At 41.2% G+C, this 18,007-nt stretch overlaps 1 long non-coding RNA gene across 2 annotated transcripts in view; it reads left to right on the plus strand.

The window, feature by feature from the left end:
- Nucleotides 1-18,007, plus strand: part of LOC123022192 — a 45,167-nt gene that overhangs the window by 311 nt on the left and 26,849 nt on the right. For both annotated transcript variants that reach the window (XR_006414488.1, XR_006414487.1), the window contains exon 2: nt 12,952-13,080. This is a non-coding gene — a long non-coding RNA (uncharacterized LOC123022192). The remainder of the gene's footprint in view (nt 1-12,951; nt 13,081-18,007) is intronic.

Genomic DNA, 18,007 nt, shown 5'->3' on the forward strand with positions numbered 1-18,007 from the left:
GTTCCGCTTCCCTCGTGTTCTCCGCGTGAGAGAGAGAGGCAGCAAAATAAGGACCTCCAGGGAGAGGCGTAGTAATACGAGATAGTTGCTTTGCATTGGTCATCTCTCGCTCTTCCATCAGGTCAAAAGAAACTAGGCAGGGGTGTTCCATTTCCCATGTCTCGTAGCCTCCCCCTCTCTTTTTCTTCCCTTCCCTTCGTTAAGCAGGGCGCCAGTGACTTTGACACAGCAGGGGGGTACGGCAGCAGTGTTCAATTTCTGAATTCCAGTTTGTCTTTGAAATAAGAAAACTTATAGATTGGCAAAGCAAATATTTGTTTACTTATAATGCTGTGATAACTTCCTGGTGGCTTGTAATAGGAAACACGAACGCATAAACATGGATTTCAAAACAACTCAGCAAAAGCATGAATGCCACTGGCCGGCCTTGCTGTCCCCGCATATGGAGGATTGCATCGGTCTCTGCACTAGCGAACCGGAAATCTCTCCAGAAAACCATGGAGGGTGTTCCCTTTTAAGTCTGACGCCCGTTTGGTGTTTTGACTTTAGCGAACGCGCAAAAGAACACGCCGGCGGCTTTTTTCTATCGGTTCCGGGAACAGAACTTACAAAAGGAGGGGAGAAAACCCTTTGGCTTGAGCAGCGTCTTAGAAGAAGTGTTGTAATTGTGAGAGGCTCAACGCGGCAGTCTGAGGCAGAAATTCCCACAAACAGGTCTAAGTGGAACTGAAACAACAATAAAAATACATTAGGGAACTATCCTCTGCTTGTTGGCTGCGGTGTGTTGGGAGCTTGTAGGACGTTTTTCTGTTTAAGCTAAGTGGGCTGGGGGGGGGGGGTTCAGTCAGACTGGCCACTCACCAATTACCAAAGCCAAGAACACAGATCAGCACTTCCTAATTTCTCCGTATCCATGCCAATTATAGAAAACAGTTGCTGTAATACCAACAGAAATGCAATAAACTTTACCATAGATAGGAAGGCAGAAGCTGAATGACCAGCAGGCTTTGCCTGGCCTGCCTTGCTGCTGTTGATGGGCTGTTTAAAAGCTCCTGCTTTCCTTTCTTGTGCTTCTATCTGTTTAAATACGTTTCCGACTGAACAGTTCTTCATAGAAAGGACTGCCTTGGATTAATTAGAATATTTTCATATAACCCAAATTCATCCGCCTGAGGAAGACTTTCTCATTCTGCCTTAGCATAGAGCCACCATTAAATTAAACTGGTTGATGTTGCATACAAGTGAAAACTGTGATGGCTGACCTGAGCTAATTTTGTTCTTCAGGTGTTTGTTTTAGGGCTTTTGGGCTGAGAGTCTGTGACTGGTCCAAAGTGACCCAGTGAGCTTCATGGCTGAGCAGAGACTAAATCACCTGAGTCCCAGCCCCTCACTCTACACCAGACTCACTCTGAGAAAGACAATACAATGCTGCTATGTTAATATCTCATCAAATTAGGCATTTTCACCTGAACCAGCCCTTTCTTGGTTGACCATTCAAGGTGCCCCTCCTGTGGAGAAAGCAAGTGGGGTAGTCAGTTGCTTTCTGAGCTTTTAAAAAGGGCTTCTCCGGTCAGGAAGGGAAGACGGATCAGGATGGGATCAGGATGGATAGGGACAGTTGTGCCCCTCTGATTCTTCCCATTAGGGCTGGGGGAGTCACTGTAAAGGAAATGGAAAATCCTGCAAGCTTAGCGTCAGGTACTATATTGTCTGACTGCAGAAAACAGTGGTCAGTTAAGCAGACAGATGCCAGCAACTGACTTCTTAGTGCATGTCTAGTAGTTCTCATACTAGTAAAGTATTATCACAGCTAAAAATGAAAGCTGTTTCCACAGAATAGTTTCTGTAATGTTAGTGAATTTTGTGAATTTGTGAATTTTTGCCTTTCACTTATTAAACAGAATTTATGACTTGAGGGGCACTCTTCAGGTCGAGACCTTAGTAAAGTTACAAAGAATTCAATCATACATTTTATATCAGAAGAAAAGGTTTAAAACAGCAAACACTTATAAATATGTGTACTGTTCAGTGGATATTTTTTACTGTGCATTTGTCTGCAACTCGAGCCTGGCCACACAGTGACACTTTTAGTCTAGATTGGATGAATGCCCCTTGCGATATTTTGGTAGATTTCCAGCCAGGGCAAATGAATTACTTATCATTGTTTTATAATAACCATCCTTCATTCATGGCTCCCATGGCAGAACCAGAGAAAAGGGGAAGTCTACCCCATATGTATATGGGGTTGGAGGATGATATGTGAAGACCCATCCCTTGCTGTACTTTCTGGCCATCCCAGGGCTGACAGCCGCCACAGGTTCAGGTTCTACATCCCGCCCCCCAAGCAGGATGACCCCAAACAGTCTGCTGTTGCTGCAACACAATTTTTTCAACTCGCTGCCAAACTTGGGCAGATGTTATTCAGTTAATGGGTAATCTTACAGATGAAAAAAGTGGCATGTACAAACAGGTGCAGGTGATTAGTTACAGAGGCAGCCTGCACCAAATTTGCTTACCCAGTACCCCTGCTGGGATCCTAATACCCCCAAGAGGGAAAAGCAAGTTTGGAACTGTTTAAGGTAGCTATTTTAGCCTTAGCACCCCAGGCTGCCACAAAGGAGAAGAGGCATGTCCTTGGGGTTACAGGTGAATCAATTGTATGCTTCCTTTCTGAGCAAGTGAAAGTAGAAATTGGTCCTTTGACTACTTAGCATTCCTTTCTTATGATGGGTTCCCTTGTAAATCTGTTAGCTGGGGATTTGTTATGTAAATTGCAGGCCAACATACACCGTACTCCAGATGGACTGTGGGTCAGTTTACATCTAGACTGTGCCATAGCTTATTTAGCTCTGCTCCAAAAAAAGGCAGAGTGAAAAAGCATGAAAAGATTCTTCTAAAACCCCTAGATGAACAGGGACCTCTGAGCAGAGGTCAGATTCCCCAGAAGCAGCTCACAACAGACTTTGGGGGAGCACTACAGGCACTCTACTACAACCTGGGTCTCCTGAAGCAGATGGTAACTACTTCTGAACTACGTCAAATCCAGGCCCTCTAAAACTCAAGTTCAAAAGAAAGGCATGATCGCACCTGAACAGGGCAATTGGGCAGCCCTTACATTATTTATTCTGCCTATATTGTTGAGCCTACTTTTTATTGACTGGAATTCTAAAACAAATGAGGTTATTAGGATTGTTTATAGCATTGGGAATTTCTGTCATATACTCAAACTTATAAGTATCATAATATTTTTGTTATGCTAGCTCATGAGGTTACTAAATTAACTAATCCTTTTGTTTGGTCTGTGCCCATCTTCTCAGTCCTAAATATTTATTTATTTATAGTTTTTATATACTGTCAAATCATTACAGAATCTTAAGATGGTTTACACAGAAGAAAATATATATATAAAAGATATATTAAAACCATTCTACAACAATGAAACCATTAACAACTCCTAACTTCCAGTACTTGCTGCAGCTAATTAAAATACCAGTATTAATTAAAAACTGGGAAGATAAAAGGCTAAAAGAGGTGCCAGGTGCACCTCTCTAGGAAGTGCTATCATGGAAAAGCTCCTCCTCCTCATAAGAGCCCTCCTCAGCTTTTTCAAGAATGGCTCTTGGCAGAGGATCTCTGCAGATGATCTTTCAGGCTTGCATGGAAGGAGATGGTCTCTTAGATAACTGGGCCTTAAACTGTTTAGGGATTTATATGTTATTGTTAATACCTTAAATTGGGGCTGGATTTCAATTGATGGCCAGTGTAGTTTATATAATTCTCGCCTACTGGTCCCTGTCAACAATCTGGCAGCTCTATTTTGGACCAATTGCAATATCTGGATCTTCTTCAAGGGCAGCCCCACATAGAGCGTCTTACAGTAGTCCAAGTGGGAAGTTACTTGTGCATGAGTTATTGTTGGTAGGGCCTGTCTGTCCAGATAAGGATGCAGCTGATGGACCAGCCTCAGATGAAGGAAAGCACTCCTTGCCGTAGATGATACCTGGAATTTCAGGGATAGCTTGGAATTAAGGAGTACTCCAAAGCAGATTGTCCTGTCCCATAGGAGGTATGCAACCTCATCTAACACAGGGATACCACTGGATGTAATTCCTCTCACACTGTTAGAAAGGGCAGCTACAGCTGTGGGTAAAGTAAAAGAGCAAAACCATTCACCCTTTTGGAATGATATCACCAAAAGTAGGATTCTCCAAGATTGGGAATGTGAAATAGCTGCCCAAACAAAATGTATCCCCCATCCCTCTGTTTGAACAAGCAGCTTTGCTCTGTAACTGTTTTACTGAGAAGTAATGAAAAGTGGGGAGGAGAAAGAATCTGGGACAGGAAAAAGGCAAGGAAAAAACTGGTATATTAGTTGCAGCCTCAAGGCACTTGTTGCAGTAAAGTCCGGTTAAAAACCTCTCTGGTGTTGGTCAGACAACCAACCAGATTGCAGACTCTGTGATGTTTCTATAGCCTTTTAATAACCGAATTGGCCCTACCGTGAAGCAAGGCCCTCTTTAGCCAGGCTGACTCACAGTTACATGTCCATTGTATTACAGCATTACCTTGCCAAATCACTACTCAGAGAAAATATTAGATATCATAAGGATGTGATAACTGGAGGGATATGATGTGATCAAAAAATTCAATTATGCAGAGTATCTCATTTCAAAAGTTTGCTGAGTGACAGGAAATGGAGAGAAACCAGACAGATACAAAATAAGCTGATACTTGCACAAGCTTTGGGCAATTTAATTTTGACAAGCTGAAATAATATTCAAGACAAAATTGTAAACAGGAACCATGCACAATTTACTAATGGCCAGAAATTGCTATAAAGAGAATCAGAAATTGTTCTAACAGTACCCAAATGATACCCAAATTAAAGAAATGAAGTTTTTAATCACTTCTTGTTCTGTTTTTGTAGCTTTCCATGGACCCCCCCATGAGTATAATGAAGACAAAAAGTAGGGTAATAATATGATCTTAAAAAGCTAGTGAAAGATATATAGGCAGGTGCGGTTAGCACAGACTGTATGGCAATCTTGGCAGACCGCTATGCAAGCATCTTATTTTAAAACAGAAAATAGAGCTGGCAACAAAATGTAAGCTGGGCAACTCATGTAAAAATTAAAAGATGAACAAAATGAAAGGAGGGTGTTTAATTGAAGCTGTGCCTACAACCAAGACAAAGTGATCATAAGAAAACGTTTTATTGAAGCGTGCTACAAAATCAACCAACCATCATGTGGCACTTTAAAGAGTAACACATTTATTATAGCAGTTGTATTTGTGCACCCATGAAACTTAAGTCATATTATTTGTATTATAGGTACCACAAGATTTAGTTGTTTTTGCTGGAATACATTAACACTGCTACCCCTCTGGAAATTGTTACATTTGTATGCAGTTTCTTATCTCAAAATTTGAAATAAAGGGAGGTCTAGGCAAATGAGGGAGAGAGATTAAAAAAAAAAAAAAAGACCCGATACCTTGTTTATGGGGAATAGCAGGGTTGCCAGCCTTTTAAAGAGCCGCAGCACCCTTAATAACTTGGTAATTTGATATCTGTCTATTAGCATAGTAGATGGAGGAGTTTTTGTTCTCAATAAGTAATAAAATAATCCTCTTCAAGCAAGAAATATTTTCTAATTCCCCCCATTGCTGTATCTTGCCATTGCTAAGTCATCTGTGGCAATCATAATAGTCAAGGAAGGAAGAAAGGGGACCCCAGTTCTCTGCAGGGTAGGCAGGGACAACAAATAGGCTGCCTTACATCGATCTCAGCCTGAGCCAGGGGATTCTCCAGACTTTCAGGACAGACTTGGGGCAGAGCAATAAACATTGACACCCTCCATTTCAAGCCCCAAGCAAAAAGCTCTAAACAGAAGCAAGACCAAATGGAAGGCTTTGAATTTACTACTGGTGCTTAAGTGGTATAAGGCAAACTTTGGAACAGATGCAAATTTTATCTACAGTAAAGAAGGGGGAAAGAAGTAAAAACTTGTACAAATAGAAGAAAAAACCCTTTGAGATGATACTGTAGATAAAACTAACAAATCAATACCTGAGCCTAGTGCTATATTTTACTTTATGTAAGCCGTCCCGAGGCTTTAAGCGATGGGACAGCATACAAAAAGAAAATTCTAAATAAATAAATAAATAAATAAATAAATAAATAAAATACGAGGAATCTGGTTTTAGGGTGGAAATCCATCAGCTTTTTTTCTGCTCATTTCCCTGTACTCTGGTCCACTTTCTCTCTGTGCTGTGGCCGCCTTGTGCCTTGTGTTCATGTGGGTGTCCTTCAGGAAATGAGTCCAAGCGAGGCCTTGAGGCTTCTGCTTCCACACATGTGACTTTACACAAAGAATTAGATTCTTTATGTACTTGCTGCAACGAGTTGCTGGTGTTCTCGAGTGTTTGCAGACTTGATCTTAGTTCATCTCACCTCCTGGCCAGGGCGAAGGGAGGGAAAAATCTGGTGAGCGCAAGAGACCCAGATTCTGGCCCGATCTTCACAACCTTATCTGAACCTATCCTATATTTAAGTGAGGGACTTCCCATAGGACCATGCCCAGTTCAGGATTCAAAAGTGCACAGGTCCAAAAGCTGGTTTGCAGGGGCAGACAAAGAAAGAACAGAATGCAGTTGCAACCCCAAAACCAAATGTCAACAGTAGACCCTTGGCTTTATGCCTCCAAGCCCTTGGCAAATGTGAGTAGAACCTCTGTAGCCAGTTGCTGTCTGGGTGCATAATTTCCTCAGAGGCAATCATCCTTACCTTGTTTATGATGGCTTTAGGATGAGAGATGATGGCTTTAGGATGAGGCTCCCACTATAGCCTAGCTGAAATCACCCAATCTAATTTTGGCAAGGATTCAGCACTGGGCTTAAAGGCCTGGAGACTAGATCAACATGCAATAACATATGCAGATGGTTTAATTAGTGTTTCCAGGTCCGACTTCATCAAGTGGATCTTCCATCTAAGCAGTTAAATCTTAAGAAGAAAGTGGATTTGTGCATAATGGTGTGCATTGTAATGCCCTTACTGTCCAGTTATCCAAACTACTGTATATATCAGTGTATAAGATGTCCCTTGAAATAAAAAATAGCAAAGCAAAAATTTGAGGTCATTTCATATGCCCCCATGTTCCCTGACTGAACATTCCCAGCCAGCCCCCTTGCGGGCCACCATCAGCCTCCAACTTTTCTGTAAACTACCCAGAGAACATCGGCTACAGGTGGTATAGAAATGAAATAAATGTATAAAAAGCATTTTTGTGGCAATCCATGGTTTAGGGTCAAAAAGAAAGCTCTCACATCACTTTACAAAACTTTCTCTAGACACAGGTCACACAGATATGAGCCAAGGTGTAGAAAAGACAAATGTGAGCTCGAGTGAAATCAGAGGTAACATGTCTATTAGCTAGAATAATGTGGCATCGCAATAATTTAGAAGCTTCTGGCTGACAAATATCTACTGAAGCCAATTGACATTACATAGGTATGCGAGAGTTATTGCTCAAGAGTTAAGGGTTGTCTTATATGTCCAGCATATGATAAACAGCAGAAAAACAGCCCAAAATATTGACCTCATCTTATACACAAGTCATCTTGCATGTTGCTATATATGGTAGGTTTCTCAGTAAAACTGTGCAAACCGTGCAGGAGATCATAGCATCCTGTTTTGAGAGAACTTAGAAGTACATTGAGACACATCTAGCATTCTTGAAGAGGCAAAACTTGAAAGGGCTCTTCCTGGAACAATATATGCAACTTGGATCAAACAAACAGACCTCAAGAACAGAGACTTTTAGGTAGCATTTGACCTGTAAAGTTTCTGTAGGAATTCTAGATTTTTGCAGCATTCCAGGGTGATGTGTAAGTTCTCTACTGCTTCTCATGCTCAGTTCTGCACCCTGTATGATTTTATATATGGAGACTCGGGGAGAGGGGTTTATATTGGTCGTCTTCTTGCAATACCAGTATACAAAATGTAATAAAAATCATAATACGCAGTAAAACAACATCCACTATAGGAATAAAAGACAGTCAATACATAAAACTGACAGCTCACATCAATCAGTTTCTTAAAACCAGTTTAAAATGTCTGGGCAGAGAAACAGACTTTGCGCTGGTACTTCTGTGGGGAGAGTGTTCTACAATCATAGTGCTGCAACAGAGAAAGTTTGCTTGTCTGGATTAAGCTTCAGTTTGTTTGCTATCCTCAGTCCATTTCTAACATCAGAACACATTAGAACCAAAACAGCATCCTTGTATTTAGAAGGAAAAGGGAGGTAGAATTGGGTGTCATCACCATAGACATGGCACCACAATCCCTGAGTCCGAAAATCTCTCGCCATGGTCTTATGGATATGTAGCATGAAGAATAACATGGAGCCTTGAGTGACCCAGGCCAACAGCTGGGACCCTGCAGCACCTCCTTTCGAGATCACCTCTCCCAAAAAGACGAGTTACACAATAAAAAAGTGCCTCATGGTCCCAGCTCAACAGGTGCTCCACAAGGATAACATTGCTGAAGGTATTGAAAACTGCTATAAGGTCCAGCAGGACGAATAGGGATTCAGCTCCCCTTGTAGATTTCTCAGCAAGATGCCAAAGCAGTATCTGACTCATTCCCAGCCCTGAAGTCAGATTGACATAAATCTCCAAGTAGCTGACCAACTGCTTGGCAGGAACATAAAAAGTGTTTTTCAAGAAGTGATATTTCTTCTAGTCGAATCTAATAGCAAGAGTGGTCCAGAAAATACAACATGATGGAAAAGGGACATGAAACTTCTTGCTTGTCATTTACTTCCAAGAAAAACTACCAAGTTCCTTACATAGTGATCTTACATCCTCTTCAGTTTAAGAGAAATAGCACTCAAGTGGGGAAGTTTAGTTTCAATCTATTTTAAATCTTGGACTGTATCTTAAATCTACATCCTGCTGCCAGATCTTACTCTACTTTTTACTTCTGTTTCATACTGTGGTTTTAAACATTTACATTGTTATAATGTATTTTATATTTTTAAATTATTGCAGACCATCCAGGGAGCTTCAGCTATTGGGCAATATAGAAATGTAATAAATAAGTACAATTGAAAATGAAACAAGTAATGCTTTGCTTTGCTTAAATTTATAAAGGCAAATGGGTTACTGTGTAGAAGGAAGAAAAACTTCTCTCTGTGTTTAGGTGTAAGTAGGTTTACCACAACATGCAGTTTAGCAATTGTAGGGAGAGAGAATGGAAGCTGTCAGGTTGTCCTCTAACAGCAACAAGGGTCTCTGCTTGGCAAAGAAATGCCCCTTGGTTAAAATATTGCTTGGTTATACAGAGGGAAATAGAACCTATGCAATCGCTATAGAATGCAAGCTAGAACAATCACAAATGCACCACATTGCAAACATTTTTCTTTGAAGTTAATTTACAAAAAGCATAGACTCCATCTTGTATCAAAACAAAAGATGAGACATAAGTGACAGACTCCATTCTGGGTTAACACAAATAAAGGGGATTTACTACATCCTGAGTCTTTTCAAGGATTTGTACTAGTTGTTTTCCTTACACATTCATGTGGTCTACTTTCTCATAAGGCCTAGTTAACCAGAAAAATATTCAAGGCCTGAATATTTTTTTTACTTCTACAACTGCATCTTTCCTTTGAATGACAAAATAAGGTAGTGAGTGATGCCATGATGGCTGCCAAAGCAGGGATTTTGAGAAGGAAGTGGGAAACATCAGCATTTTGGGGGAATGTCTTGGTTTGCAACAACATATCCTACTGGGGCAACTGCGGAATGTAGAGGGGAATTAAAAAAGAAAAGAAAAGAAAATGGGGCATGTAAATAGGAGGAACAGAATGACCTGCTTGGTTGGAATTGGCTGACTGAATACCTGAACAGAAGCAACTCCAGTATTTGGTGGATGCGCTGCAACAATTTGTTGCAGTTCTCACTAGTAAATATCTATTGTTGATCTTTATTTTGTATTGAAATGTTTTCATTGTGCACATACTCCTACTATCTAGAAAAGATGGACTACTGGTTTTGTTCAGTCTCTGATCATTTATATCCACAACCCCAAGATATTCTGGCACTGTCATGGTATTTTAAATTTAAGGCCATGTTAGCAGCTAGAGGTACTCCTTTTGGTAAACATTATGCCAGAGAACACTTCTGCAAAGTTTATTTAAAGCATGTATGCCCCACTCTTCAGTCAAAATGGTTCCCAGAGCAGCTTACATAAAAGCCTAGATTAGATTAGATTAGATTAGATTAGATTGTATGGGAGACTGAAGTTATTAAGCTCTTATAATGACCAGTTTGAGAGGAAATTGTTCAGGGAGAGGATGTGCCAAATGGCGATGGCCTTTCAGCAGAGCAGATGCTGTTTGCTTTTGCTGTCTCAGCTCTTCCTTGCCTGCCGCCTGATGTAATGGCTGCTGCAGGGTAACTGCTGAGGGAAACAGAAGCCCAATGGAGCTGGCCTCTCATCTGAGTTGATGAAGCAGCCACAGAGAGGCCATAGCTCAGTGGAAGAACACATATGTTGCACACCGGAGCTCCCAAGTTAATGCCCCAGAATTTCAGTCTTGGAATGAAAGAATTCCTCCCCGAAATCCTGGGGACCCACTGCCTATCAGTGTCTACAGAACTAGGCTAGATGGACAAGTGGTCTGACTCAGGGGGCTACATCTCCTTCTGCAGCCATGTGGGATGCTACCTAAAAATTATATTTGCTTCATTTTGTGCCATTACAATGCTACTGACCCAGCATATTCTGTGATAAGTCCTCATGTCTCTCAAATTCAGAAATGACAGCTTTTATTATCTCAAGGTCTGAATTTATGAGACTAGTTTTGAGACTGGTGGCTTTGCAGCAGCTATCTGCAAAAACATGTTGGCCAAATTCCTGCTAGGTCAGCTTGGAGCGTATTTCACCAGTAGTTCAACTGAGCACTGACTTTGAATATCCTTCCTGTCAAGACAAAACATGTGTGGGAATTATTGTTGATTGTATAGCCTCCAATTCACTTCTTTAATCATTACTATTACCACCACCACCACCACCTGGCCAATAGCTGAAACTAAAAAACCCCAAAGCACAAATACAATTAGAACAGCGTAGCTTTCTGATATGCAAAATAAAGCAAACAATACTTATTATTTACCTGGTTACTTAACATCACCTGTTGATGCATTTAGCCCCATTTTTAAGGAAACAGACGTGCATCAACATCAAGAAAAAATCCATCTCTAAGCATGTGCAGATTGCCTTACTATTGAAAACCTGTGGCATGTTCAGGTTACCCCTGTTCCCTGTGCCAGATAATTAATCCTGTTGCTATCTAGCCAGCACTGTCCTTGGCTTCATTGCATGGCTAGTTGTATAGCTTTGGGGAAAGTATTATAAACTGTTGAAGAAACAGGGTGAAATGATGTTGGGATGTGGTGTTTATTGGTATTGTCTAACATGAAAATAAGCATCATTAATATTTCTAAAATCACACTCCTAGCTCTCTCTCTCTCTCTCTCTCTCTCTCTCTCTCTCTGAGTGTGAGTGTGAGTGAAGGGAGGCATAGGATTATTTGATGCTGTAGCTCCAAAGTCTAGCAACCTTGGAGATAATAATCTGAATATGGAGCTGTTGGGGCACCTTATTCTATACACTGAAGACAGAGGGCATTTGATCGAGCCCTAAGCCTCAGATTTTTCTAAAGCAGCCTTCCCCAAATTGGTCCTTCCATTTGTTATGGATCACAACTCCCAGTATTCCTGGCAATAGATCATTCTGGCTGGGATTGATGGGGGTTGAAAACAAAAGCATATGGAGGACACCGGGTTGCGGAAAGCTGTTCCACCATCAATAAGAAAACTGAAACTGCACTGCCAGGTGGGGCATGGCTATTGACCTCTAGGAACACTGAGTAATTTTGAAATGTTGCAGTGTGTATGTGTTTGTATTTCTGTTGCATGTGTGTGTAGATGAAGACATCCCATCTGTACAGCCCGAATGTAACTGTGTTATCTATGAGCAACATTTTTGTGTGTGGAATCACAGTTTAATCAAACTGATTTTCAGGATTACAAAGTTTAGCAACAATAAAGATGATTTTAGAAGATACAGACTTGTTCATCTATAAGTATGGCATATAAAACAAGCAGACACAGTGAACTCTAAAATACTCTTCCAAATAAATGTACTTAACAATGTACTTAAACACCCCAGTTCCTTGCCCCATTTTAATCTTCAGCTTTGGTAACGTATGATCTATTGATTTCCACATTTGGTAAGAAGTGAGTGTGAAGGACTGTTCACATTCATTTGGATCTGATGAGGAGTGAGGTAGGGGAGGGTGCAAGTCTATGAGTTTATTAGAATTATAGGTAGCAAGCAATCAGCATAATTCATGCATGCAATCTGTGATTTTGGACAGACACTTCAATTCAATTACCAATAATGGTAATGGAGAAGCCTTACACCTGACTCCGTTACAAAGCTCTTTTCCAAAATGCATTGCCTTTTATCTTCCATAATGCGCCATTTGGTTGGATTTATTAGACCATAATTATAAGCATCTAAATCTAATTTGACTTGGATGTGGGAATAGGTTTTCTTTCCAACTCTCCATTCCTAGAAAAGAAGCCATTTATAATGTTCAATGAGAATCTGTTATTTGCATTTCCTGTAGTGTCACTTCAGCAGATGCTGGCTTGACAAAGCGCTCCTTTTAACCTTGTCCAAAACCCATCGAGTTCTTTCCAATAACTTCGAGATCTAGGCCCTATTAATGTCAAATGGACTTTTGATGGTGGCTGTGAAATAGAACTTTAAAGATAACAGAGCAGGCTTTGTAGTTGAAGTGATAGAGAAAAGGCTGGAAGGGAAAGCGTATGGGTGATTCCACAACAGTGGAAAACAGTTTTTTGTTGACTGTGTTGCAGGACCGGCCCAAGACATGTTGCAGAGATAACGGACAAGATGACATCCCTTTCAGCAAGAGCTGACTGGGTTGCCAGCCAGTGCTTTCTTCACATTTATCAATGAGACAACATCCTCCATCATGGCTGCAGGTAACAGTCTGTCTCTCCAACCTTGCTGCCACCTGTGAGCATTTACCGTCTCACTGTCCCCAGTAGTAGGGCTGGTCCTCTGGTGTTGTCAGCACTGGGCTCTACTGTAAGCAGCAGGGATTAGAAGAGCATGTTCTAACAGGATTGGGACCAGAATTGGGTAGAGTGCTGGCAGCTCAATCCAGATGCAGAGCCTTTACACTTGTTTTGTGGGGGAGGCTGGGATGCAGCTGGTAGAACAAGAAAGTAGGCAGGGAAGGTGACAGATGCCATCTCAGGTTTGGACCAAGCTGCAGGAAGATGGATGGATGCTATGTACTGGAATTCCCAATCAGCTTCAAAGAATCACATTCAATACATTCAAGAGTCACCCAAAAAAGGACAAAAACCAGGGTGGGGAGAATTGAAAAGAAAAGAGTTGAAAATAATTTTTATTGTGCTTCCTTTGCAATAGCCTGAGATACATGTCTGGAGGATACACTCGTTTGTTTGTTTGTTTGTTTGTTTGTCACATTCTCTCCTGTCTTTATCTGAAATGGATTTCAAGATGGCTTACAAACCAAAAGCAAAGCACCACAATTAAAATACAAATGCAATATAAAAATATACAAAAAATAATCCCAATTATCTGATAAAACAACCAACCCTTAAAATAATGTGTGAATAAAAAGGTTTTGGCCTGGCACCAAAAAGAATAAAGCATTGGCACCAGGCACACCTCTCTGGGGAGCAGATTTCCAAGCCGGGGTGCTACCACAGAAAAGGCCCTTCCCCAGGTAGCCATTCTTCTAACCTCCTTCCAGGAGGGCTCCCAAAGAAGGACCTCAGTGGAAGATCTTAGAGTTTGGGCAGGTGTATATGGAAGGAGATGTTCCTTCCAATATCCAGGCCATAAACTGTTTATGGCTTTATATGTCAAAGTTAGCACCTTAAATTGGATCAGGACTTCAACTGGTAGCCAGTGAAGATGATAGAGGACTGGTGTTATGTGATCACATCTACCAGTGCTAATGAGCAATTTTGCAGCTCTATTCTGTACCAACTGAAGTATCCAGACCATCTTCATGGGTAGTCCCCAAAGAGTGCTTTACAATACTCTAACTGGGAGGTTACCAGAGCATGGATTACTCATGCTAGACTCTGCCCATTCAGGTAAGGATGTAGTTGATGGACCAGCTGAAGCTGATGGAGAGTGCTCCCTGTCACAGTCACCTGAGATTCCAGAGATAACTCTGGGTCAAGGAGCACTTCCGGACTATGTACCAGACTACACACATATGCTCTAAGTCACTGGGAAACAACGGTGCCTTTCTTTATATGGGATATAAACCTGCTCTTATGTGCAAAGGAAGTCACAGTGAGGCCGGCTTCTGACTACTGCCCAGGTCTGGCCTGGCAGTATTTATAGTTAGTTCAAGGGAGGAGAGAATCAGCAGAACCAGTGGGCAGTAGCACCATGGTGGGATCTGGAAGAAAGCATTACCGTCATCTTTCACCTGGCTTCAGCAAGCATCTCATGAGGAACATTACCAGTGGACCTCTGTACACAATATGCAGATCAGGGGGCTGGAAAATGCCCCGTGATTCAGGACTTTGGAAGAGCATTGATGTAGACATGGACCTGCTACATGTGTATCCACCTGTATGAAAAGCACATGGGAAAGCTCTTAAATATATAGGTGTTCGGTGTATATAGTGCAGCAACCATTCACAAGAATTTGCTGAGTTACATCATGAGTTATTTCCAGCTTTCCAAGTACTACCCACAATCATATTAATATCAATTCAAAACAGTCGTGCTTTTGGATTTCTTTTGATCAGAGACATAAAAGTAATGCTTAGCCATTGTATTAACATTTTAAGCATTTAAGTTCTTCATGTGCATCGTGTCACTAATTTTAGTAGGCTCATATGATATCATTTTCAAAAGCTGAGCAAGGACAGCACATTTTGGAGGACATTCATTCATAGGATCACCATAAGTTGGAAACAACTTGACAGCTCATATCAACAAAAATTAGATAAACATGGGAAAGAAAATAGTGACTTGCCTTAGCTCACCTAGTCAACTTGTGGCTGAGGTGAAATTTGAGCTTGATCAGAGGCTTTCTTTCTCACCACCCACAGTTCCAGGCCCTGTGCTATTCCAGTCAACGTATCACAGTCTATTTTTCACCCTTCACATAGCAAAACTTTCCACAGATTGTGTCTTTCACACATACAATTCCCTTTTGATCTTTCAGCAGAAAAAAATTATCTTTCCAATAATAATTTAAGACTCCTCAGAGCATAAAATACTCTGACGATAGTTCATTTTAGTAAAACATTCTGGGTTTTATTCAACTGATTATACCCAGAAGTTTAAATATGCAAAAGTAGGGTTTGTTGAACTTATTAACTGCTATGAATTTCACTTTTTAAGAAAAAATGTCTTGACTTTCTAAAATCTTCCACACAGTGGAATAGGGAGGGTAAGGGATGTCAAGTGTATAGCAGCCAACAACAATATGCTAACGCACCCTGGCAATGAGCCACAATGGATTGGTTGTGGAACAGACAATGAATGCTCAGTGAAAATGATAGACACTGTGGGTTGTTGGTCCTCTCCCTGCAGCCTCAGCCCTTCCACAGGTATCAAACTCAATTTTTTTTTCTCCTGGAGGTTGTGAAAGGCAGCTTGTGTAATCTACAGTTTGAGAGCTGGGGACAGTCCCTTCAGAGTGTCCCAGCAGTATCTTGGTGGGGCTCCCTATGGTTGCTCACCCTCTTCCTTTAGAAAAAAATGGTTCTTATTAATTTTCAGAAATATTTGTGTAAAACATTATTATATTTGTGCAACTGTGTGGGAATAGGGAGCTTTGACTATTTTTTAACCCTTTGTAAATCCCAGGTGTGCAAATGTGGGTAAGAACAATATTAATTAAACATTCACAAATTTGTGAAAATAACTGGGGACAAAAATGGCCCATTGTGTTGTACAAACCCAGGCAGCATCTGAGAGCAGCCTTCTCTAGCCTAGAGTCCTCCAAATGGTTTGGGCTTCCATTCCTATCAATCCCAGCTAGCATGGCAAATGACCAGGAATGGTGGCAGCTATAGCGCAAAACGCCCGGAGGGTAGCAAGTTGAGAAAGGCTGCTTTTTGTTTGGTTTTTCTACATGTGCCATTTTTGATGGAGAAGATTGCACATAAGGAGTACTGGAGCAGCATAGCTGTGAGGGAAGGAATCACTGCATCCCAAGTTGGTACATCGGTGCTTCCTATATGGAGAAGGGGGAGTGGGATGTAGACTTCACCCCCTTGAGGAACACACATATAGTGTAATCGCTGCAAAGGGGTGCCTGCAACTGTGTTCTTTGCAATGTGGCATGATTCAGGGTCCCAACTGCCTGCAGTTTCTATCTTGTGGACTAAAACACGGACTACAGAAGCCAATGATTATATGCCGAGCATGGCTCATTTTCGTAATACTTAATCTTGCTGCCCTTGCTTCCAGAACACATGGTTTCCGCATAATATAGGAATGGTCAGCTCAATACCAATTGTCAGGAGAAAGAATGGAGAATCCAATTTTCATTGTGCCTGTTTGAGTTCTCTCCCTCGGCTAGTTGTGATATTTGGAAACTGAACAGAGAGAGCTTTTCAGCACGCACCTTATTTAGAGTTACAGCAGATGCCAACAACAGGAAGCAGTGAAATGCTTCACCCAGTGACCTTGCATCTGTTTGATATCTTGTGCCAATGCAGTATCACTGATGGCAGGAAAAATCACCAGAAGAGCTGCAATCTAATGCCAAAGGATGAAAGAACACAAGACTTGTCTTATTGGATCAGACAAATGGTCCAGCTTAGCCCAACCACACGCTAACTACAATCCTGTTCATACCCTGCTGAAAACTGCAATCATAAGTATGCTTTCTAAAGAGCAGAATAGTACTGCAGAGTTGAAGAATATATGGCCTTACAGATGTTGGTGAACTGCAACGCCTGCCAGCACAAGCAACACCTGGAGGGCCACACATTCCCTGGGTACAGGTTCATGTTGCATGTCTCCAAGACAGCCTTCCCTGGCCTGGTGCCTTCCAGGGACTTAAACTCCCATCAGCCCCAGCTGATAAACAGGAATGCTGGGAGCTGTAGTGCAGCATACCTTGATGGCACCACTGTTGGAGAAGGTTGTTCTAAGAGCGGCCAGCTGGATAACTTTGGGAAGTTTACTAACAGGGTGGCCCTACTACTTATCAGTAGTATCTGTAATCAGATGTACATACATCCCACCACTGAATAAAGTTACATTCTTAGCTATTATGGCTGCTAACCAGAGGTGGATCTGTTCTCCATGAACGTATCTAATAATATAGGCTCATTGAATGAGAGGCAAGAATCATTTCAAACCAAAACAGTATAATAGAACCAAGGAGATATTTGGAGGTCCAATTTATCTAAGTGACCTATGGAGGTAAACTCTGATATTTAAGGTGTTTCTAATATTTCACGTTACGTGGGCTTAATGGAACCCATACATCAGCATTTTGTTGTATTGTCTTTTGGGCTCATCAGGGTGCAAATGGGCTTCAAGGTAATTTTTAATCTATATGGAAATTAGATGTTATTACAGCAGCCACAATTTAAATCAGTCAACACAGGAAAGTGAAAGAAGGATCATTTGTTGAAAAGCAGTAGTTATTGAAAAAAAAAGGACAAGGTGGATCTTAATAATTAGTCACCCACAGATGAAGATGGATTTGATTTATTTTAAGAATGCTTTTTGATGAATCTGTTAACACAGCCATGTGGTTTCTGTTAGCGGAACACATTTCTCAGAATGTGGTGGAGGTGCTGCTATTTCTAATTTTTCATGTTATCTTCATTTAGTGCCTTCTAACAGATGCAATTGAGGATGGGATGCTGCTATAGTCTACAACTA

This window comes from Varanus komodoensis, unplaced genomic scaffold (genome assembly GCF_004798865.1).
Source record: "Varanus komodoensis strain SLA01 unplaced genomic scaffold, ASM479886v1 scaffold19, whole genome shotgun sequence".
In the NCBI taxonomy this organism is placed as follows: domain Eukaryota; kingdom Metazoa; phylum Chordata; class Lepidosauria; order Squamata; family Varanidae; genus Varanus; species Varanus komodoensis.